This window comes from Culex quinquefasciatus, chromosome 2 (assembly GCF_015732765.1).
Source record: "Culex quinquefasciatus strain JHB chromosome 2, VPISU_Cqui_1.0_pri_paternal, whole genome shotgun sequence".
NCBI classification, from domain to species: domain Eukaryota; kingdom Metazoa; phylum Arthropoda; class Insecta; order Diptera; family Culicidae; genus Culex; species Culex quinquefasciatus.
Genome location: NC_051862.1, coordinates 210,022,276 through 210,046,219, shown reverse-complemented (window position 1 = coordinate 210,046,219; position 23,944 = coordinate 210,022,276). Strand labels below are relative to the sequence as shown.

The window sequence follows — 23,944 nt, the reverse complement described above, 5'->3', positions numbered from 1 at the left end:
TTTGTATGGAAACTATGAGGGCACTAAATGTGGGGTATAGGGCACTTAATAGCACTAAATTTAAGCACGAAAAAACATTCAAAATGGCGACATGTGTCATCTGGCTTGTATTTCAAATTTTGTATGGCGATTTGTATGGAAACTATGAGGGCACTAAATATGGGGTATAGGGCACTAAATAGCACTAAATGAGCACTAAATTTTAGCACAAAAAAAAATCAAAATGGCGACATGTGTCATCTGGCTTGTATTTCAAATTTTGTATGGCGATTTGTATGGAAACTATGAGGGCACTAAATATGGGGTATAGGGCACTAAATAGCACTAAATGAGCACTAAATTTCACGAAAAAAAACATTCAAAATGGCGACATCTGAAATTAGACTATTGAACTTTGTATGGCGAAATGTGGGGTGAAGGGCACTAAATAGCACTAATGAGCACTAAATTTTAGCACGAAAAAACATTCAAAATGGCGACATCTGAAATTTGACTTTTGAACTTTGTATGGCGATTTGTATGGAAACTATGAGGGCACTAAATGTGGGGTGAAGGGCACTAAATAGCACTAAATGAGCACTAAATTTAAGCACGAAAAAACATTCAAAATGGCGACATTTGACTTTTGAACTTTGTATGGCGATTTGTATGGAAACTATAAGGGCACTAAATGTGGGGTATAGGGCACTAAATAGCACTAAATGAGCACTAAATTTTAGCACGAAAAACTTTCATAATGGCGACATCTGAAATTTGACTTTTGAACTTTGTATGGCGATTTGTATGGAAACTATGAGGGCACTAAATGTGGGGTATAGGGCACTAAATAGCACTAAATGAGCACTAAATTTAAGCACGAAAAAACATTCAAAATGGCGGCATCTGAAATTTGACTTTTGAACTTTGTATGGCAATTTGTATGGAAACTATGAGGGCACTAAATGTGGGGTATAGGGCACAAAATAGCACTAAATGAGCACTAAATTTTAGCACGATAAAATCATTCGAAATGGCAACATCTGAAATTTGACTTTTGAACTTTGTATGGCGATTTGTATGGAAACTATGAGGGCACTAAATGTGGGGTATAGGGCACAAAATAGCACTAAATGAGCACTAAATTTTAGCACGATAAAATCATTCGAAATGGCGACATCTGAAATTTGACTTTTTAACTTTGTATGGCGATTTGTATGGAAACTATGAGGGCACTAAATGTGGAGTATAGGGCACTAAATAGCACTAAACGAGCACTAAATTTAAGCACGAAAAAACATTCAAAATGGCGACATTTGACTATTGAACTTTGTATGGCGATTTGTATGGAAACTATAAGGGCACTAAATGTGGGGTATAGGGCACTAAATAGCACTAAATGAGCACTAAATTTTAGCACGAAAAAACTTTCATAATGGCGACATCTGAATTTTGACATTTGAACTTTGTATGGCGATTTGTATGGAAACTATGAGGGCACTAAATGTGGGGTAAAGGGCACTAAATAAAACTAATGAGCACTAAATTTTAGCATGAAAAAACATTCAAAATGGCGACATCTGAAATTTGACTTTTGAACTTTGTATGGCGATTTGTATGGAAACTATGAGGGCACTAAATGTGGGGTATAGGGCACTAAATAGCACTAAATGAGCACTAAATTTTAGCACAAAAAAAAATCAAAATGGCGACATGTGTCATCTGGCTTGTATTTCAAATTTTGTATGGCGATTTGTATGGAAACTATGAGGGCACTAAATATGGGGTATAGGGCACTAAATAGCACTAAATGAGCACTAAATTTCACGAAAAAAAACATTCAAAATGGCGACATCTGAAATTAGACTATTGAACTTTGTATGGCGATTTGTATGGAAACTATGAGGGCACTAAATTTGGGGTGAAGGGCACTAAATAGCACTAAATGAGCACTAAATTTTAGCACGAAAAAACTTTCAAAATGGCGACATCTGAAATTTGACTTTTGAACTTTGTATGGCGATTTGTATGGAAACTATGAGGGCACTAAATGTGGGGTATAGGGCACTAAATAGCACTAAATGAGCACTAAATTTTAGCACAAAAAAAATTCAAAATGGCGACATGTGTCATCTGGCTTGTATTTCAAATTTTGTATGGCAATTTGTATGGAAACTATAAGGGCACTAAATGTGGGGTATAGGGCACTAAATAGCACTAAATGAGCACTAAATTTTAGCACAAAGAAAATTCAAAATGGCGACATGTGTCATCTGGCTTGTAGTTCAAATTTTGTATGGCAATTTGTATGGAAACTATAAGGGCACTAAATGTGGGGTATAGGGCACTAAATAGCACTAAATGAGCACTAAATTTTAGCACAAAGAAAATTCAAAATGGCGACATGTGTCATCTGGCTTGTATAGACCCGGAAATTCGATGTCCCATCCACGAGGGTCCCGGAGCACCAAAACTTCTTAGCATGGTGGCTCCCAACGTTAATTGCCTAAACAAACAGGAACGTGAGCGGGGGATCCCCACGTTTCTTCCTCCCCTGTAGATTCAGGAATGTATTGTTGTTTGAACATTCGTGCTCAAACTCAATCCACTTCAACGAATCATCTTTGCGGTTAACTTTACGCAGTTGGCCTGGCCGCTTTAACGTTTGTGATGTTTCAAAGCAATTTATTGCATTGGGGCACTGCAATTGTTAATAATGACAAGAGGATGCTAGGCGTTAATCAACCTAAGGCATTTTCCAGGATGCCCTCGAAAGACTGGCTGCGCTAGGGTTAGATTAGATTAGATTAGATTAGATCCATTTTAACCCTTTAAAAAATAAAAGTTAAAAAAATTATTAAGCTGCTTTTTTCTGGTGTCATCTAGTATCCTTGGAAACGAGCTTAATTTTCAATAAATGTGAATCGATTTTTTTTTTCACTTTTATATTTAAAGGGTTTAAATGGATCAAAATAAACATTTTTATGCATGTTTCTATTGTGAAAATGTCTCAGGAACACGAATATGATAAAATTATCACCAGAAAATGGGATCTAAGGGGTCCCCCGAGCAAAAATTTACAACCAAAAAAATCACTAAAAGTAAAAGTGAAAATTTAATATGTTAAACTGCCTTACCCAAAGTGTTCTCAGTCTCGGATGGTAGTCCCAGATGTCCCCTACAAGCTGCAGGTCGAACCGAGTTGATATATGGATGGAACACTTTTTTATTTGAGTTTGAAAATTATGCTATTTTTTCACTAAAATGCCAATAACTCCCTTTAGATTTAACCAATTGGGATGCTCTACCCTGCATTTTGTTGCATTTTTCAAGCCCTTTGAGATGCATTTTGAATTTTGAAAATAAATTGAATTTTGCCTAAATTATAGCAATTTTAAGATTTTTTACGTTTCTGAACCTTAAAACTTTGTGTCCCGATTTGCCCCACTTCCCGTTGACCTAGAGTGCTCATATTTTGGCCAGATGCTAGTTTTATATGTACAAACAACCCCTGAAAATTTCAGGCCGATTGGTGAGGTCCAAACGACGTCCCATACAAAGGGGTATGCCCTAGTCGTGGACTCGCTCTTAAATAAAAAAAAATGATGTTTTTGCTGTTAGGTTAGAAAACTGCCGTTCAGTCTATTTTTGTAATCAAAACTCCATAGTGTGTTTATCATTAAAAATATTAAATGCCACTCAAGTGTTTGATGCAAACTCTTGGCCTCTTCAACCTGAATAATTGAATTAAGTAATCAAACACCGGCTAGCCATCGTTATTTTTCCCCTTGAAGGTTGAAAGCATTTCCCAACAAGCTTCTTACGAGAGTCCTTGGCAACACCGAACCACCGTCGAGAACCAAAAGCCGTCAACGTTTCCCAATAAACATATTTTCTCTCGGTAACAGGAAGCTGTTTATGAGTTTTATGAACGCCCTCTAAGAGAAAACCCCCCAAACGATGGAGACAAAATTACGCAGATCTTGAGTTGGGGGATGCCAAGGACCTTCTCCTTAACGTTTGCTCGATGACGTTTGACTTGTTTGTTACTGTTGATTTCTTTTGCCTCAACTTTATGTTGATAAAATTTAGAATTTTTGGCAATTAAAAGTTTGTTGCAAACTCAAAATTTAAATAAATCCAAAATAAGATTTTTTTTTTAAATGAACCAAAAGACCACAACGCTAACGTTCTAGCAAAAGCAAAATGATAACGTCACATTTAATTAGTACAATCAGCTGGAAGGAAGCACACGAAACGGAACATGTCACATTAACGGGCCGAGGGAAAAAGGGAATCTAAAAAAGATATTGTTGTTTGTGTGTGTGTGTGCTTTTGTATTTTTGCGCGGGGGAGGGTTTTCCATAGCAGCAAAAGACATTATGCTGTCAACGCGTCTTCTTGCTAATTGAATTTTCCGTGAAACCATCATGATGAACGCAAAACGAAAGACGAATAATGTGAAAAACCATATCAGTGCCATAATGTGACGAAATTTTTGGGGGACTCGTATTTCGTTGGGACTTTGGATGATGTGGGGGAATGTAGATTATTAGAATTTGAAATAACATTGTTTTGTTTGAATAAAATTTTACTTGATCTTGGTATTTTTTTTTGAAAAAAATACATTACATTGATCAAATTTACAAAAAAAAAAACTGCTGTCCAATTAACTGAATGGTTTCCCGCGAATTTTCCACCCTCAAAAGAACAATAAGTTTAACGCACAAACCACCCTGAAACCAGTCTCCCAATTGATTCAATTGAATTGAAAACAACCTCTGCGGGAGTGGCAAAGTTCATAACCAAAGTGACCAAAAACAAATAAAAAAAGTACAACCAAACAATTCGCAAGAAAGTGTGACTGCTCGGAAAAACTCTCCTGAAATTAACACCCATCAGCTAGGTAGTACGATTCACCGGAAAGTGAAAAGTTTTCTGCAAAAATTTCCACTTCCAGCCATTTTTGTGCTCGCGAATTGCTCGCACCTCCCTTTTTCTCTTTTGTATTCTTTTGGAGTGGGTGGAAAAAAACGCAATTTTTCAGCAAATTTCCCTCCCTGGCCAAAGGCGAGATTGTCGGTGAAGCAAAGTCGGCTGAGAAATGGCATACAACAAAGATTAAGAGTTCCTGGACCCTTCCCCCTGTTGAACATTTCGCACGACTTTGGGCCGGGAGGGGGGGTTGCGGGAAGCGAATAAGAATTATGTTCACTTCATTTGTCTTGCCCCGGGGTAATGGGTTTTTTTCGTCGTTTCCTTGACGAGAAGAGGACGTGTTTGGTGCGGCAGTGATTTAAGTTGGGGTTCTTTTTTTTTGCAGAGAATGACTTGAAAAGCTGATTTTAAAATAAAGTGTCAAGGTTGAAGTGGGTGCTCAAATCGGTGATAAGGGTATTAATTATACTAAAAGTTATTGAAAAATCTCCATCATTCTTTTTTCTACTGCATGGGAAGAGCAAATTCGTTGATGTTTTGTATCAGCCATAGGGCTATTAAGAAAAAAAAAACATTCTAAGAAAATGACGCAGCTCATCATTTTTCCACTAATAATTGGTTTCCCAAAATATTGTACAAACCGGTTTGTAAAGCAAAAATTAATTTGCAATCGAAAAGTACTCTAATTTTTTTTATTTAATATTCCATTTTCAAGTTATCTCTGAAATTAATTGCTAAATTTACAAAGTTCCAGAGCGAAAATTGTAAGAAATTGTCTAAGCTTGAGCAATTCTCTACGAAATCGGCCGATTTCGACCATTTTTATTTTTTGTATTTTTTATTTGACTTAAACTTTGTGGGTGCCTTCCCTATGACCAAATAAGCTATTTTGCGTCATTGGTTCACCCATACAAGTCTCCATACAATTTTGGCTGCATACAAATACAATTTCACGAATTTTTAATGTATTTAAATTGAAAATCGGACCATTATTTGCTGAGATATGGTCATTAGAAAATGGTGGGTTGTTTTGGTGAGATTAAGAAAACTTCAATTTTCGTGTTTCTTTTTCTCAAAGCGGCTCTATCTCAGCAACCCGAAGTCCAATCTTCAATGTCTCTTGGACAATTTTATAGCAAATTTTCTGAACATCTCAAAAAACATATTTTTAGAAATGGTCACTTATGATCACTATTTTTAAAAATTGAAAAGCTGCAAATATTTCGCTAAAATCGAACTTTCGATGGCTATATCTTGAAAACAGAGCCCTTTATCAAAAAATCTGTAAAGTACTTTTCGATTGCAAATTCAATTTTGCATTAAAAAACATTGTCAAACTTGTTTTTGCAACTTCGATTTTTTCCAAAAATCACTATTTTTTCAAAAATTTATAAGTCGGCGGCAGATTTTTTGACCATGTTTCTCTAGGGCTTAAAAATTTTGGATTTTTGTCCCCTAAAATATATCAAAAAATCTCAAAAATAAAAAATACATATTTTGAGAAATTGAGTTTTAGTGAAAAGAAAGTTGAATAAAAAATCTAATTTTTTTCCGTGTACCTATTTTTTCTCAAAAGTCCTCAACAATACCTACAACTTTGCCAAAGACACCAAATTAATCAGAAAACTCAATCAAAAGTTACAGCTGTTTGAATATTTACATACCATTTTTGTATGGACAGCAGCCAAAATTGTATGGAGACTTGTATGGATTTACCAATCACAGAAAATAGTTTATTTATTCATAGGGAAGGCCCCCACAAAGTTTGAGTCAAATAAAAAAAAATGCAAATAAAATCCATTTCCGGTTTTGGTAGAGAATTGCTCAGCTTTATTTTTTTTCAAGGGTGCTTTCTTTTAAGAAGTATATTCAAAAATCAAAAAATGGAAAAGAAATCGAAAATGCAAACCAATTATTTTTTAATCAATATAAAAATGTTTATTTATTTACATGTAAGTATGATTTAGTTTAATAAAAGATTTTGAATGTTTTAATCAAAATAGAAGTTTAATCATCTGATATCAACCGAAAAGGCATTTTTCTGCATTGATGTTGAGCATGTTTGTGGTAGTTTAAAAATATTTAAAATTTTCATGAAATTCCGAAAACTATTTGTTTTTGCTAATAAAATTTCGTCTATAATTAAGTATTTTGGAAGCTAATGTTTGTAATTTCATTTATTACACTTTTTATTGTTTTTGTTCTTTCCCCCCCCCCCCCACTCGACTTTGGTCAGGGTCGAGGGACAAAAACTTTAAAAAATATTTGCAGCGGCCTTATGTCTCCTAAACCAAATTTTGCACGATCACATACAATTTCTTAGAAGATTTGTTTTTTAGTCCCCTTATACAAATAAAAAAAAATGGAAAAAAAAATAAAAATATGATATTTGGAAATGTAACTCAAAATGCTAAAAAATTACATTGAAACATCGTATTTTTTCGGCGTACTTTTTTGTACCAAAAAGTCGAATCATAACCTACAATTTTTTTTTACAATTTTTTTTTTGACTAGTTGTGTACTTTTTTATAAAAAAAAGTCCTCCTCAATAACTTCAACTTAGCCGAAAATATAAAAGCGATCAAAAACTTCTTCCATGATGTGCAAGTTTTGAATATTTAGGGGAGAGTGAGGAGACTTGATCCCCGGGGACACTTGATCTCAAGCCTGTATCTCGTAAGCATGTGGGTAAAACAATTAGCTTTGTTCTAGAAAGTTGTGCGAAATTGAGTAAAACTTATTGTAGAAAACAAAGAAAAAAAAATAAAAAATGTTTAGATTGAGTTACACACATTTTTCTAAAATGCGCTGCAAAAAACTTCCAAGAGATCTTTTTTATTTGTTTTGATAAGTATAGAAAACACTCAAAAATTATTCAAAACATATTTTTTATACATGAATTGTTTGATAAACATATCAACTCCAAAACTCTTACGCATTTGACGTTAAATTTATCGTCGTACTATTTTTACAATCAATTGTTTAAAAAAGTGCGTTTAGTAAGACTTGATCCCTGCATTTTTACAGTCACTGGAATCAGCCTCAAGATTAAATAATTGGGCTGGGTTTTTGTACATAGTTTCCTTTAGTATAGTTGTACATAACATACTGCAGTTTGAACCATTTTTCAAAAGCTTTGTAAACAAAAATTACATGCTTTTGTAAACATGCCCAATTTTGGTCTAAAAAAGAAAATTTTAATTATTTAAATATTTTGCATGCTATACTTGTTATATTTTAAACACAAACATACAGGTTTAATGTGAAATTGCTGTATCTTATAGAAAATTAAAAGTTTGGATGAATAAGAAACATTTTGTTTAAGATTTCTTCAAAATGTTGAAAGGGGGATCAAATTACCCCCAACATTTTGAAAATGCCGGTTTAAAATATTTTTTTAAAAAGCTTGGCATTATTCGAAGAGTTTATCTGATGAAATACCCTTATCAGCCAAACATAGTTGAATGTTTAAGCTTTCAATTCATGCAAAAAGATCATAGTTGTGTGAGAAATTGACAGAGTTATGTGCGATACAAAAAAAAGGGGATCAAGTCTCCTCACTCTCCCCTATATATAATCTTGAAATTAGGAGCACCCTGATGCTCGGTACAGACCTTCAAAGTTTGTCATTTTTTTTCGAAAAATTGAACCCAGCAAAATCAAATGGCGTCTAGGGCTCTAGGGTGCTCTAAATTTCAATGTTATAAATACTTAAAAAATGCGCAAGGATCTGGCCTACACGCCAATGATGTTGAAAATAAACGTTTCAGTTGCCAAAATGCCTCAAAAACTGACATTTTTGAAAAAAAATCTTTTTTACGGGTTAAATCACATTTGAAATTCAAATGCAAAGTGCCAGCTCCTGTTACGTCCAATCAAGCTCATATTTTGGATTTGGACTTAGTATGGCCACCGGAACAAACCCTTGAAAGCCCGCCAAAAAGTCATTTTTGTTACATCCTAATAAAAGATTTAATTTTACATAGGGAGCGCATGGTCAAAGTTTCATCCGAATCAAACAATGTAAAGAAAAGTCGATTTGCGAAATCGTGGGCCTGTTAACCTGATATCTTTCATATTTTTTTCACCCGATTTTTTTTCAGATCTCTGCAAGAAAATTGTATACACATTTGGAGGCTATAGGTACTCTGGATGTAAAATCATGAAAGGATGCAATTCACATTTTTAAGTTAGATTTTGTGTTTTATTTTTTCCAATCAACATCATGACCAATTTTGAAAGAAATCAGAAAATGTTACATTAATGTTATTCAAATTTCTATTCAAAATAAAATTAAATTTAAATTTGGCTTGCATTGTTTTTACCGTTTCAAGAGTTTTTTTTTATCATTGTTTAATCAATTACTTCCTTTATACATGCTTTCACTAAACAAAGAGTGTGGTTCAACCACAAACACGTAGTTTAAATTGCCTCAAATTGAACTCCTGTTTAGCAAACCTGCCCAAAATATTCTACGTTCTCTTTGATCACAAATTTCAAAGGCCGTCCTAATTAAGCCAAACAAAATTAGGATGCCTTATTTTAATTCCAAGTACATGCCACCCACTATTCACACACACCCTCGTTCTACCTGCAATCTGTTTCGATATTTTTGGAATTGGCTTGCTCCCCTCTACACTGATTAGTAACTAAACTTTCGCACCTTTTCCGGCGTAGACGATATTAGGGGACAGTAAATTCTCACCGAAATGTTCCTCGGAAGGTATCGCCGCGATAAGTGCGCTAAATTATTCTTTGAATTCTTCGTTTCGCCGTGTTTTCCTCGTGGGGTGTAACTTAATAAGCTTGATCACAAGCTCGCTACACAGCGAACGCGAATTGAATTAAACATTTCAATCTGCGACTTGAACATTCTAATTAGCCTTCATAAATTAATCTTTCGAAGAAGCGTTTTTTGTTTCTGCTGTTGCTTCTCGCCCCGACAGGTTTATTAGCCGGGACCCAGGTTGAAAATCCTTTCGAGAATGTTTCCCTTTTGTTCCTAGCGAGAAGGTGCCTTCGTGGAAAACGCGGACCTCGCTGGCCCAGATATCGCCAAAGCGGACGACGACGACGACGACGACGGTCTGTCGGAAAAATGAAAATTCAATTTCCTATCGAATTTCGCTTCCGCCTTGCCCACGTGTTCGGAGGGGGCACGGCCCACAATGGGTTTGCCGCCTGTTGGACCCCTGCAGCTGCTCAAGTGGAAAAGTGAAGAATAATGGGGACTGTTCAGTGGAGTTGAGTTGAAAAACTTTGTCAAACGTATGATGCTCATTTTCTTCTTCGAAAGTCTTTTTAAAACAAAGGTAAACAAAGTTTCAGTACATACAGAAATTCCAAAACCAACTTCCTTCACGGTACTTTCATCAAACAAAAAGCTCCCTCCGAATTCACCGTGACTTCCCGAACGTCTTCAAGTGCATCTGGCCGCTCACTTCAGCTGCTGCTGCTGAGGAAAGCGATTTTCCCCACCATTCGAAAGCTTTCCCCGATCGCGTGCAAGATGTTACCCGCCGTCGCACGACTGACGGCATTTTCCGGAGAAGAAATCTGCTTTCTTTAACGGCAGTTTTTCTTCTCTTGGCGCTGCCCGGAAAACACGGTGAACGAGTTCAACAAATTGCTCTCCCCTACACGTGCCTGAGCAGCACTCCACGTGGCCAGGTAAGAGCGGCCTGTCTGGGTTTCGTGATTTGTGGCCAGGTTCGCCACTGAATGACCACTTTCGGAGGAGTGTGAAGATTTAGTATTCAGGTCGTGACGTTTGGTGGGTTTTTCTTGGTGGCCAAATCGATTATTGGATTTGTTAGGTCGGTAAACGTTCGCGTTTTAAAACGAGTTGGTTCAACTCTCAACCCGCAATACTAAATAACTCCATTTTTCAAACAAACAAACTTTCAGCTTTTCACCAGCGCCAACACGAACGGGGGCCGTTCCCTCGCATGACTCTTTCAATTTGTAGAACCGTGACGCTAACGACCTGTCACGGCAGGGTGCATTCACGGAGCGCCACGGAAAAAAGGTCTTAATGAACAGCACTTTACTCGAGGAGTATCGTCATCTTCCCCGTGAGGAAAAGCCTAGCAGCGCTTTTCCGCTTTTCACTTGGCTCGGCTTTCAAAGAGAGAGAGAGCCGTCACCGTCAGAGCGGGTTGACCATGAATAACGAGGACGGATCAACGAGAGAGAGCAAAAAAAAACTCATTTTTATGTAATTACCGTGATTACCGACGGCTTGACATACTCTCTCTCTCGCGACTTGACACGTGATGCAGGTGATTAAGTATCCGGAGGGAAAATGATCGGCAATTAGTGTTGTGGTTGCGGTTACGCGGTCGCTGTTGGGTAAATATTGGTATTATGCGGTGGAAAGTCATCATTAAGAACATAGAAATGCTGATCGGTAGAGCCTAAAGCAGAGTGAGTTACTATTTTTTTTTTTTTTATGTAACAATATTATTTTATTTTTTTATGTTGTGTCACTTCTATGCAAAATTCTACATTTATTTTACACCAAGCTCAAAATAGTTCAGCCATTCCGAAAATATGATTTTTGAAAAATGTGATTTTGCTTTAATTTGACTAAAATTGATGAATTATTAGTACCGTAAAACGGGGTGACTTTGATAGTCACCCCACTTTAAAAGGTTTGCGATTTTTCCGCAAAATGAAGAGTGCAATTAAAATACGTACGGAATGGTTTAGAATCATACTGACCGTGGTAGAGAAGTGTTCAAAGTACCTCAAGAAGAACTTTTTATAAAATTTTCAAATGTTCAAAAAGTTAGTTATTTCATTTTACACTTCTCAAAGTGTCATGATTTTCTCAATGAACATAATTTTGAATCGAAAAACGGAATGCATTTTCGGATTCTTTGGACAATTTTCCACTTAGAGAAGGTTAAATAGGTTTGTAAATAACGAATAATATGTTCGAAAAACAATTAAAGAAAATCTCCAAATTTATAGGCAATTTCAGTAAAACAAATTTCATAGAAAATGAGAAAACTTGTGATTCGTGCTTCAAAAATGCAATATTAAACGATAATTTTATAGGCAAAACTGTTTTTAACAAATTTTAGGCAATATTCCGACTTTTAAACAATATTACCTAAAATTTATATGTATTTTGTATTAAACTTTGTTAACTATTTATAAACATTAATTTTTTTTTGTTAAAAACTATAACAGCTACTTTAGTGATGGTTTCTTAAATGTACAAATGAAGTTTGAACATCTTAAATATGGTTTTAACAAGAAAAACTATGTCACCACGGAATTTAATCTAAGAATTTTTACCGTAACTATTTTTCTAAACACTTTTGAAAAATCTTTTTTTCCAAAATAGTGCATGGACTTTGTGAGGCCTACTCCAGTACATGTTTTAAAAATAATAATCTTGACAAAAACTTTACCTGTTGGAAAATATTCCAAAAACAACTTGAAATCCTATGAAAGTCACCCCGTTTACTGTTTTTTTTTTTAAATTATTTTGTCTATGATATATTATTATATTTTTAAGATTTGATTTACAGATTTATAAAAAAAATGCTCAATTATGCTGTTAGATAAAAAAACATTGCACTTATCCTAAGAAATCGCTTTTGTATTCGATCAATAGGAAATTGCAAATTAAAAATACATGAGCTGAAACCCGCCTCTTCCAATCACAAAAAAAAATCCAAGAGCAAAAAAATAAACAAGTCTTGAGTGCCAAGTCGTCGTCGTCCTCGCCATCGCCGGTTCGTTGCCGGCCACCCACAGGAAATGGAAATCACGTGAACAATTCGCCATGGGTCATAGGCTACGCACCACCCCACTTCCACCCAGCACCCACTCACCGAGGAATTTGTGGTTTACTGAATGAGCCGAGAGCCGCCTCAATAATGGTGGGGGGAGTGGAAGTCAAAAATAACGAGAAAAGAATCACGGCCCACGGAAGAACCAATAACTGCCAACAGGCCCGCGGATGTCGTCGGGGTCACACGATGCCGACAGGGCCGCCACGTGGCCAACGGACGATTTGCATATAAATTCAGTCTGGCCTGTTGTTGTGTTGTTGTGGGGGTACGATGCTATTTTTGCTGTACTTTGTGTGCGGTAATAGAGAGTTTTGTAGGAGGAGGAATTTGAATTTCATAAAAATATCAACCATAATGCGACTCCATTGGAATACGATTTGCTGGGATAGAAAGGTATATTTCCGGCAAAGAACAGTTAAAAGAATGTTGTGAACATAGTTTGACATGGGCATTGAAAACCAACTGGTTGTACCAACCCTATCTTTTGTATTTTTCTTTTGTTCTTATTATAGTCAAATAGTCTTGTTGATTTTGAAGTCATGGCATTTTCCATTTATTCGTCGGCAAAAAAGGAAAGCAGAGTGTGAAGGTAGGAAAAGTGTTTGTTTAATGGATAAAGTTTGCGGAAATTGTTTATTCATGCGATTTGATTCTGCTCTAAATTACATCTACATCAAAATCTACAAAATCTACATAAGGGTAACAAGAAAATTTGAAATTTTGAAAAATCTGAGCTTAGAATCCCTGGCGCAATTTTCTTGGCAAATTTAAGTATCTAAGCCAATGTTGAGCTAAAGTCAATTCTTGAAATCGTGAATTGTGTTCATGAATTTGAAAACCACGAAGGAATATATTTACGTTTACAGTGCAAATGCACCATACTCATGAATAAATTCCCAATAAATTCCTTTATGGTTCACTAGGGTGTAATATCAAAATCGATTTTCCAGCACAGCACTTTTTCAGTTCCTTTTGGGGCCCTAAACAACTCCTCAACTCCTTTATTTTGATATTTATCAAATTCACGTTTCATGCTATATCAAAACCGGACTCATATACGGATGCTCTAGAATGTGCTCTACAACTTTGCCGAAGAGAGTATGGTGCTAGCTTGCCCCTAAAAAAAGATACAGCGTGTTCAAAACTCGTCTAAAACGTGTTTTTTGCTCGAAAATTACGTTTTAGACGAGTTTTGAGGACGCTATATCTTCTTTCAGGAGCAAGCACCATACTCTCTTGGGCAAATTTGTAGAACACATTCTAGAGCGTCCGTATATGAGTCCGGTTTTGATATAGCATGAAACGTGAATTTGATAAATATCAAAATAAAAAAAAGTTTTTCTCCATACAAATTTATATGAAAAATTGAATCGCTTTGCGCAAAGTGAGGACTAAACCAATCGGTTCCAAACTTTGGGAAGTTGTTAAGGACCCCAAAAGGAACTGAAAAAGTGCTGTGCGCACTAAATTTGGACAACTTTATTTTTTTTCCATTCAATCATATTACACCCTAATGGTTCACACAATTCACGATTACGGGAATTACTATTTTTGGGTGTAACCGATTTTGCTCTAGATTGGTACAGATTCTTAATTTTGTCTAAGGAATGGAGCCAGACGATGACTAGTCTATTTCTTTTTGTTGTAACCTCTAGTACACTTTCGAATGGACTTTGTCAGTCTTATTTCCTTTGAATAGTTAGAACCATTAATTGATCAAAATTAAATGTATTACATTTTGGAATTAAATACACTTTTTTACATTAACCAAATTTGAAACATTAAACTTAACTTTCAATAACTTTACAATATTAGGTCGTTGCAATTACTTTTTCAAAATACGGCTTAAAAACACTTTTTTCTTTTCAAATGTTTGTACCATGCCTTGAAACTTGAACGTTTTTTTTTGTAACCCTCAATATACAAATGTACATGAAAATCCAAGTGAAAATCACTTTTTTTAAATCTAATTTTCATAATACTAATTTGCTGAGAAAATTTTGAACTGCATTGGTGTAATCTTTTGTTGGAAAAAGTTGGGAAAACTGAATTCCAACTCAAAATTAAGAAGTTGATACATTTATTCACCATATCTGGAGTTTTTTTGAAAAGGTCCAATAAACCAAATTTTGAGTTTTTGCATTTTGGGTGTTTTTTACTATCGCTGATTCGGCGGTCTCAAAAACACCTAAAAACCAAAAATTGTAAATTTGGTTTATTGGACCTTTTTTTTTTAAAAAAAAAAAAAACAATAAATCATCATGACCTCTAATTAGCATTTAAGGCAGTTGTGAAATTGATATCAAGTGAATTTATTGAAAATCCTTCAAAAAATCTTGTGATCCCATTTACTGAAAAAAAAACGAAGGCTTGTCTGATCAATAATCACGTGATCGTTTAGATTGAAATTGGTAATTAACATGTCTCATTTTGAGTTCATGCCAAGGAATTCCAGATGTTCGCTTCTTACAAATATAGATTAAGATGCTTTGAACAACGTTTTCTTAGAAAAGAAAAAATGATTTTCTCAGCCACCTCCTCGATTTACTGAAAAAGTCATTTTTTAATATATTTTTGAACATCGATGGGATTAAATTTATAAAATTTATTTATATGGTTCAAAGGACGATAAACTATCGATATTTGACCAAAATTTAAGATTTATCTTTTTGCTGATGGATTTAACTTAGTCCATATTATATTTAATCTGAAGAGTTTGGGCTGCTTCTTTCAAATATTTAAAAAAAATCAGAAATTTCTTCAGGGTGAATCATTACCATTTCAACAAATTCATTTCATTTTATAGGACTAACTAGCTTTGTCATTTCAATTTCAGACCCAATCCACAACCTACGGCATTATAAATGAACAACTTGACTGGCGACCTTCGTCACCGTCGCCGTTGACGTCCCTTACTCGAAACGACAAATTTATGACCATTTTCGCTGACAACTTTACGATTTTCGACTGATTGGTTTAGGGTTTTTTTTTTGTAGGTCAACTTTGATTCTATTTGAGACTTTATGTTGAAAGTGACGTTTTTTTTTTTGTAAAAATCTGTTTTCATACAGTAAGTGCACAGAAATTGTTCCCTTTTTCCGACACTTTGATTCCGATATGCATCACTTGAAAGGATTCTCACTCGTGTAACAGCAATTTGCATCCATTACAATAATTGATTTGTTCCACTTTTTTGCCCCCCTCATCCACAGATTACACAAGAAGGCAATTTAAATTTCAAATTCTCGCGCCTAATGGCTACCATGTGCAGAGTTACATCGCATATCGGCTTTCAGCTGAAAAGCATTTACCTTTTGCCATCAATGGACTGCGGCATGAATTGGTGATGCGCTTTATCGATTCGTAAATTTTATGGTTGAGGCTTTTTTACGGCTCACCGATAAAGAACGCGCAGTCTAGACGATTGTCTGGTTTGGGTATGAGTTATAAAGAATTTTAGGAATGGAATTCTAGTGACACTATTTTCAAAGGTTAGGAATCGTATTTCCACAAGGATTAACTAGTGTAAACTCTAAGGAAATTCAATAATTGTCGGAGTGCTTTTCATTCGAAAATCACACCAATTCACTCTCAATTTACACGAAGTCAAGCTGGTTCTATCTTTAAACAACTGACAAATCAGCTGTTGATCGGCGGTTACGTGCCTACTAAACGCCTTCTCTAATCGTTCCTCTAATCGATTTTGAAGAAGCTGAGGTGGGAGGGGAATCCAAACCAAACATGAAACGGATCTCTTCCCACCACCACCACCTGCCTCCATTCTCCCCTCATAGATGATGATCGCTTTCGTTGGTGCGTATAGTCGAAAATCGAATTAATCTCACACTCGATTAATTATTTATGTTTAATTTAATTTTCTAGCAGCTCAGCCCTCTCCGGAAGTTTGCGCCGGCTTGAAATTTTCCACCCAAAAAGCAATTCCATTGTATACAGCCGTTGAGATCAGATCAATCCCCGTGGTTGGATTACGATATGAGCGTTGTCACTTGTGTCGAAGCAGACGGGGAGGAGGGGGGCACGTGGCACAGATGTTGGTGTTTGGCATCGGTTCAATAATACCCCCCATCATCCCCCACGCTTTGTCGGTGTGCATTTGGATTATGATTGCAAAATTGCTGAATGCGTTTGAGTTGGCGCAATATTTTCCGGAAGTGTGGATATGTGCTGTTTTGTGTATCAGCGGTTTTCCAGCGCGTTTGTCCGAGCTGTGGTTTTATGATGGGGATCAATTTCGATATTCTCTGAACCGATTTGATGATTGCGGGCATGGGTTAGTACACCCCCTCGGAAACCACACCCCAGACACGCCACAGGTCAGGTCATCGCTGATAGTGTTGGAAAATAAGCATCTTTATTAAACTTTGTTGCCTCTCTGATTTGTGCTGCAAACGGATATTAAGTGTAAATATGGGTATCCGGCGCCGTCGCTCCGTTCCGTACTCAAACACTTAGGAGCTCATGGCGGCGAAGTCCTTGTAGTTAAAAGGAAGACACTAGTGGTAGGTACTAGCAATAGTGGCCGACAGCCATTAAGTCAACTTCGTTCGTTAATTTGACACGCAAAAAAAAGAAAGAAATACAGTTCGGTAACGGAAAATGACTAAGTTTTTAAAACTTTTTTAGTGTTTTTTTTTATGAATAATAAGTTTTTCGGAATTCTGAGTACGCCATCAAATCGGCCGTACAATTTTAAATAAAAGTCCTTATGACACTAAATATCTATCTCATCACTGTTTCAGGCTACAAGTTATCGAAAACACCACTTTTTTCGCATGTTCAAAAATGGAAGGGGTCACGAGATATCAAAACACGGATCTCAGATTCGAGATCAGGGACAAAAGTTACGCCTTAGGACAAAGTTTCACGAAAATCGAAGAGGGGTCGGGGCAACTTTTCCCGATTTCGTGTGAGTTGGTAGAGAATTACACAACCTTTATTTATTTTTTTATTTGCAACGAATTTGTTTTTATGTTTTTTGTTTGGCCTGATACAATCACGGAATTTATGAGAAGCTTCTATTCGTTGCATTGTTATTGTTGAAAAAAATGCGTAACATTAAAAAAACTGTTTTTTTTTAAATAAATCAATCTTTTTTCAAAATAGTAGTTTATGCAACAAGTTGCAAAAAGAGGATTTTTTCAGCACGAGTCGTACATTTATCCAACAAGGTAAACCGAGTTGAATAAATACAAAGAGTGCTGAAAAAATCAAGTTTTGCAACGAGTTCCATACAAAACTTTTTGCAATTCCAAAAAACACACACTGAGTGATATTTTATGTCAAATTTTCATGTATTTTGTCAATAAATCGTTCAAATCAAAAAAATGTTGAAAAGTGTTACTTCTTGAAACAAGTGCACAAAAAACACACACTGAGTGAAATTTTATGTAAAATTTTCATGTATTTTGTCAATAAATCGTTTAAATAAAAAAAATGATGAAAAGTGTTACTTTTCGAAACAAGTGCTGAAAAGTTCAACTTTTCAGCACCCATTTGAGTGCTGAAAAGTAGAACTGTTCAGCATTTATTTTGAAAAGTGTTGCTATTCGATTCTGTTATTTTTTGTACAGAAAAGTAGGCTATTTCGTCGTTCAAGAATGACAGGAAAAGTAAGTAGTTTCACGACGGAATTGCAAAAACATTTTTATAAGATTCCGATGTAAAACTATTCACATTATCTGTCATTCTCGAGCGACGAAAAGGCCTACTATTCTCTACCAAAATTAATAGAATAGAAAATTAACACCTTTCAATACCAGTGCTTCAAGTTCACTTTGTACAGAAAAGTAACATTATTCAATACAATGTTTAATTTCAGCCCAAAAATAAGACTAAAATATTTGTTTGAATGTTAATAATGTTTTCCAAAATTACAATTTTTTCAGAAAAATGGCAACATTACTAAATGAGTTTTAACCAACTTTTGCCAAAGCTCAAAAGATGGTTTTTTTGACATCTAAAGTAATTATAAAATGAATTCGTTTTTCCAAAATTATTAATTTGAGTGAAAAGTTGGGCACTAAGACAGAAGATAGCAAATTTTGAATAATTAAATAGACTTTTTGTATAAACAGCTGCGAAAATTGTATGAAAATGCTGAGAAATTAGTTCTTTGTCAATAGAAAAAGAACACATAAGGCTCATGCTAATAAAGAAAAAAAAAATTAAAAAAATCCGCGTTATTAGGAAAATTGTTCAGTTGAGGTTTTTGAAATTAGTTAAGCCAGATGCAAATGTGTCTATTAGGGTGGGTACGTTTTTCAAAAAGTTCTCGGATCAAGTTTTAGTATGGTTCCCCTTGTAGGGCATGCCCATAGGGACTTTCATGCCAAATATCAGCTCATTTGGTTGTAAACTGGCTGCGCGCATCAGGGTTAAAGTTTACATGGGAATTACTATGGGAAATTGGAACTTTTTGTTCAAACGCTCCTACAGAACACTTTTCCCGAAGAGAGCATATGGATTCGTTGTCCCTAGACCTGGCGCATCGGCAAACAATCCGATGTCTCCGGAATCAACGGTTTTCCCTCAAAAAGCATCAAATTTTCCATAGCATGCTATGAAAGCTTGATGAACACCGCGACGCCATACGTCAGGCAGCTACCACGTGGTTGAAATATTTGCAAAAAAAAAATACAAATTTGCTATGCAAAGATTCTGAATTCGATTAAATAATATCAGGATTACTCGAAATGATCATTTCGTCGCCATCGTGCTAACTTGTCGTACGTGCATTTTGGGCCAAATTGAGTTAAGAGCGCCATTTTGTGCAGCACACAATGCCTCATCTTTTGACCTTCACAGATCCCTGAAATTCGATTTCAATCCTGAGATATTCAATGAAAACCAAAAAAGCTCCGAAAATTTTTGTCACTCTACATATAAAAGAAGTTTCAATCCTGTCGTAATATCTTGTCACTCTCTGAAAATTGATGTAAGTGCGACAAAGGGCAAAGGGATTTCAGGTCAGGATGCGTTTGACGCACGTACAAGTTAGACTACCGTAAACAATTGTAATTATAACTCGAGACTCCAGCAACCAACTTCAACCAAACTTCGGGACAATGCACAGAATGGTCAGTCAAACAAAACGTGTTTGTTATTGTTTACATTGCGTGCTTTCGTTGTTGTTTATTCAAGGTCAAACATTAAAACGCGTTTTTCTCGGAACGTCAAAATGGCGGGTGCGACATGATAGCACGACGACGTCGATTTTCTAGTCAAAAGACGGTTTGCAAATAAATATTCCAGCCGTTTTTCACCCACGTGGTAGGTGCCTGACGTATGGCGTCGCGGTGTTCATCAAGCTTTCATAGCATGCTAAGGAAAATTTGATGCTTTTTGAGGGAAAACCGTTGATTCCGGAGACATCGGATTGTTTGCCGATGCGCCAGGTCTAGGGACAACGAATCCATATGCTCTCTTCGGGAAAAGTGTTCTGTAGGAGCGTTTGAACAAAAAGTTCCAATTTCCCATAGTAATTCCCATGTAAACTTTAACCCTGATGCGCGCAGCCAGTTTACAACCAAATGAGCTGATATTTGGCATGAATGTCCCTATGGGCATGCCCTACAAGGGGAACCATACTAAAACTTGATCCGAGAACTTTTTGAAAAACGTACCCACCCTAGCGTCTATGTTCATTTACGTTGAGCAAAGTCAAGAAGAAGAGTGCAGAAAGAAAAAAATGATAACAATAGGTATCGTAACCAGGGGTGACAAAAAAAGCAAAGCAATCCACTTTAACGACCCCCGGGTCTTTTGTGGTCTCTGTTGCGAGTTTCTGCTCATTCTAGGCGTCCGAAGGTTATGTGTGGTGAGTCACCCAAAACCTCTTTTACGCAATTGGACCGACGTTTTAGTTCCCCATCCGATAGAAGGCCAGGAGGATAAGGCGGGAATCGAACCCGCGCCCCATAGCAACTTAGGGATCGGCAGCCGAAGCCGCTAACCACCGCGCCACAAGGCCCTTATCAGGGGTGACATTGGGTCTGAATTTTATCATATCAGAGCGAAAAGACATGAAAATTCCATTATTCATTTATTGTACAATTTTTGCATGATTTATAAATATTTGTTTTAATTTAAGTTTAATCGAGAGAGTTAATAATATTCATTGGGTTTTGTTTTGATTTTATGTCTTCCTCACTGAGGCAAGGCTATAATCTTGCTCCAAAAATGAACTTTTCATAGAAAGCTCGTAGACTCACCTTCATGTATACCTATAGACTCAGAATCGAAAACTGAACAAATGTCGCTGTGTGTGTGTGTGTGTGTGTGTGTGTGTGTGTGTGTGTGTGTGTGTGTGTGTGTGTGTGTGTGTGTGTGTGTGTGTGTGTGTGTGTGTGTGTGTGTGTGTGTGTGTGTGTGTGTGTGTATGTGACCAAACCAGTTGCATCCGATTTGGTTTAAGGTGTCATTCGTACCTGATGATTTTTATAAAGTTTTGATTTGTAGTTCAAAAGTTATGTACACATAAAAATGTGTTTTTGTATATATACAGATGTTGGATAAGTGACCGGAAATCGATTCAAATATCGTCATGTTATCGTTGGTAAGGTAATCACAAGATCTTTCCATCATCCAACCCACCGTTGGTTAGGTAATCGAAAGACCTTTCCAACGGGCCAAATATCAAAGATCTGGTAATTCTGTTTCGAGTTATGCCCATTTAAGTGATATTTTTGTACTTTTTTTGAGGCCGGATCTCACTTAAATGTTAAAACTATGTCCGGATCCATCATCCAACCCACCGTTGGTCGACCTTGTCTCGAGTTATGACCACTTCAGTGATATTGTGTACATTTTATGGTGGATTTTAAGAAAAACTAGATGAAATTTGTGTCCGAACCCATCGAATAACGAATAGTTGGTAAAGAGTGAGGAAGGTACCAACCACATAGATGGATTAAGTTATTTTTTGATTAAAATGTTGTAGTAATAGAGATCACCCTCAATAGTATTTTTTTTTGTAAATCAGATAATTTAAGCATATTAAACCAATGATGAAAAACATTGTTCTACAAACCTTATACCCTGTTTGATTTATGAGTTTTAACTTAGAAGTTTATTAAACGTCAAACAGTTTTTATATATGTATTTATTAATTTTAATAACATAATCCAATTTTGGCTGTTGAAAAAATATCAATGTAATCATTTGCCTCAATTTTTGAATTATTTTGCAGGTAATCATTTTTATAAAATTTTCTTGGTATATTTTGATTGATATTAAATGCGTGTTATTAAAATTTTAGTTAGAATATTATTATTCTACCAATAACATCTTTAAAAAGGGTTGTTGCATTTTTGACAACCAAAAATGTAAAAATCGATCCAAAAGCTTAGGCCGACCCGATATACTTCCTTGACATGAAATTCAAAGCAAACATTTTATAGAAAACAGAACTGCAATCGATCGATCGATCAAACATTATATTTTTTTAATTATGAGAGAAAATTGTGTTTAGTAAAAAAAAAAAAATTTACGAATAATAATAAGAAGTCAGCACATTTTAATCATCTCTTAATTTGCAATCTTTCACATAGTTCTATTGAGACTCACCTGTACTTAATTTTACTACTCTGCTTTCCATTATGACCTCACTCAACAAAACAACAAAATAAAACACTAATTTCCATCTACTCAACACTTCTTAAGCCTGCTCCCCTTAACTCAACGCCATCACCATAAAGCACTCAGCAGAAACGAGGTGTGAAAGCAATTGCCTCACTTGGAGTATATTTGTATCTGTTTGACACTACATCACCATCTTCTTCTTCGTAATTAGCCTTGAACTAACGCCACGACACGCCAGACATCGTCGATTTAATGACTACCGCAGAGAAGATACGTTTCTTAACGGTTTACCGACTGTCTGATGTCTGTTTGATCGCGTACTTATGCGGTGTCTCGTAATCGACAATCATAAATATTTTTTATGCAAAACAGATATTTTTTGAAAATTTGATAAACATTGTGACAGAGGGGTCCAACACAACTGCAGTCCCCCCTTGAAACATTACGGTATCGATTCAGGCCGGTCCAAGAATAAACACACACACGTCGTCGTCGTTCACGTGTCGTTATGTGTTTTCCCCTTCAACGAACGATATTTTTGCTTGTTTTTCCTCTCAGAACAAAAAACCACACACACACTCACACTCTTGGCAAAATTAAAAATGTTGTACGGCAAACACTTTTCACAAAATAAAAACCAAACATTTGAAAGGGGGTTTGGGAGAGAGGGTCAACGGGAGGTGTTACCACACTTGGCAAACACAAATTCAAAACTTGGGAATGCCCACGGGCAGCATTTCACATTTCATGAGACCGACTACCAGCAGCCAGCTTTTCCGTATTACGTTATCCTGGAGCACGTTCGTCCTTTTATGAAAACGGATGCCTTCTCTTCTTGTGCTGGCCACCACCATAATTTGACGGTTATGGAAGTAAACTTCAACATTCATGAATAAGTCACTCTTTGAAGTTTTAAAATTTAAATTAAACTTCACCAACCGATCTTCACCGATTTTTCCTCCAAACCCAAAATCAGCTGATCAGCTGATCCACCAGCTTCCACGCACTTCCTGTCACATGTTGACACTACCCTCCCCCCCACACTCCTTAAAATACACAATCCCCCCCTCCACCAATCCACAATCAAACAAGTTCTGGAAAATCCATTTCCCGAGATTCGGCCAAGAGGTTCAAAACGCGCGCTCACACGTCCTTCCACCGACGAGTCCCGACGCAGACTGAACTGAAAAGCTGCCAACTGAACCCCGTAACGTGTGGCAGATCAGTCTGACAGTGCCGACAGTTGTGTTGGCAGAGAAGAGGACGTTTTCCAAACACATGCCAAAATGCTGACTGGCATTGCAAAGCGAGCGCGGGAAAATTCTGTTGGTGAGGGGAGAGAGTGGTGGTTGAGGAGGGCGGGTATTGGGAGAGTGGTTGTAAACATTGGGTGGATATGCTTGTGACGGGAAAACGATAGGAAATTTGAGCGGTGAGAGAGATGTTCTCTCGTGGAAAATTATGGCAAGCAGGGTTGCCAGTTGGCAAGAACTCTGTGGATTGTCGTGAAAAGTTTAGAGACCTCCGACATGGTGCAATGTTTCTTCTCAGAAAATCTCTACTTCTCTTAATCCATATTATTATTAATTTTAATATTTCTTTTTTGCAATAAGACCGTTGCA

General features: G+C 36.3%; 1 protein-coding gene across 1 annotated transcript in view; it reads right to left on the bottom strand.

Annotated features, from left to right (window-relative positions):
- LOC6033298 (potassium voltage-gated channel protein Shaw) overlaps window positions 1–23,547 on the bottom strand; it is a 149,027-nt gene extending 125,480 nt beyond the window's left edge. Inside the window, exon 1 of the mRNA XM_038252208.1 lies at window positions 23,262–23,547. The gene's annotated coding sequence lies outside the window, so the exon portion shown is untranslated. The remainder of the gene's footprint in view (window positions 1–23,261) is intronic.
- Window positions 23,548–23,944: the final 397 nt, after the last annotated feature.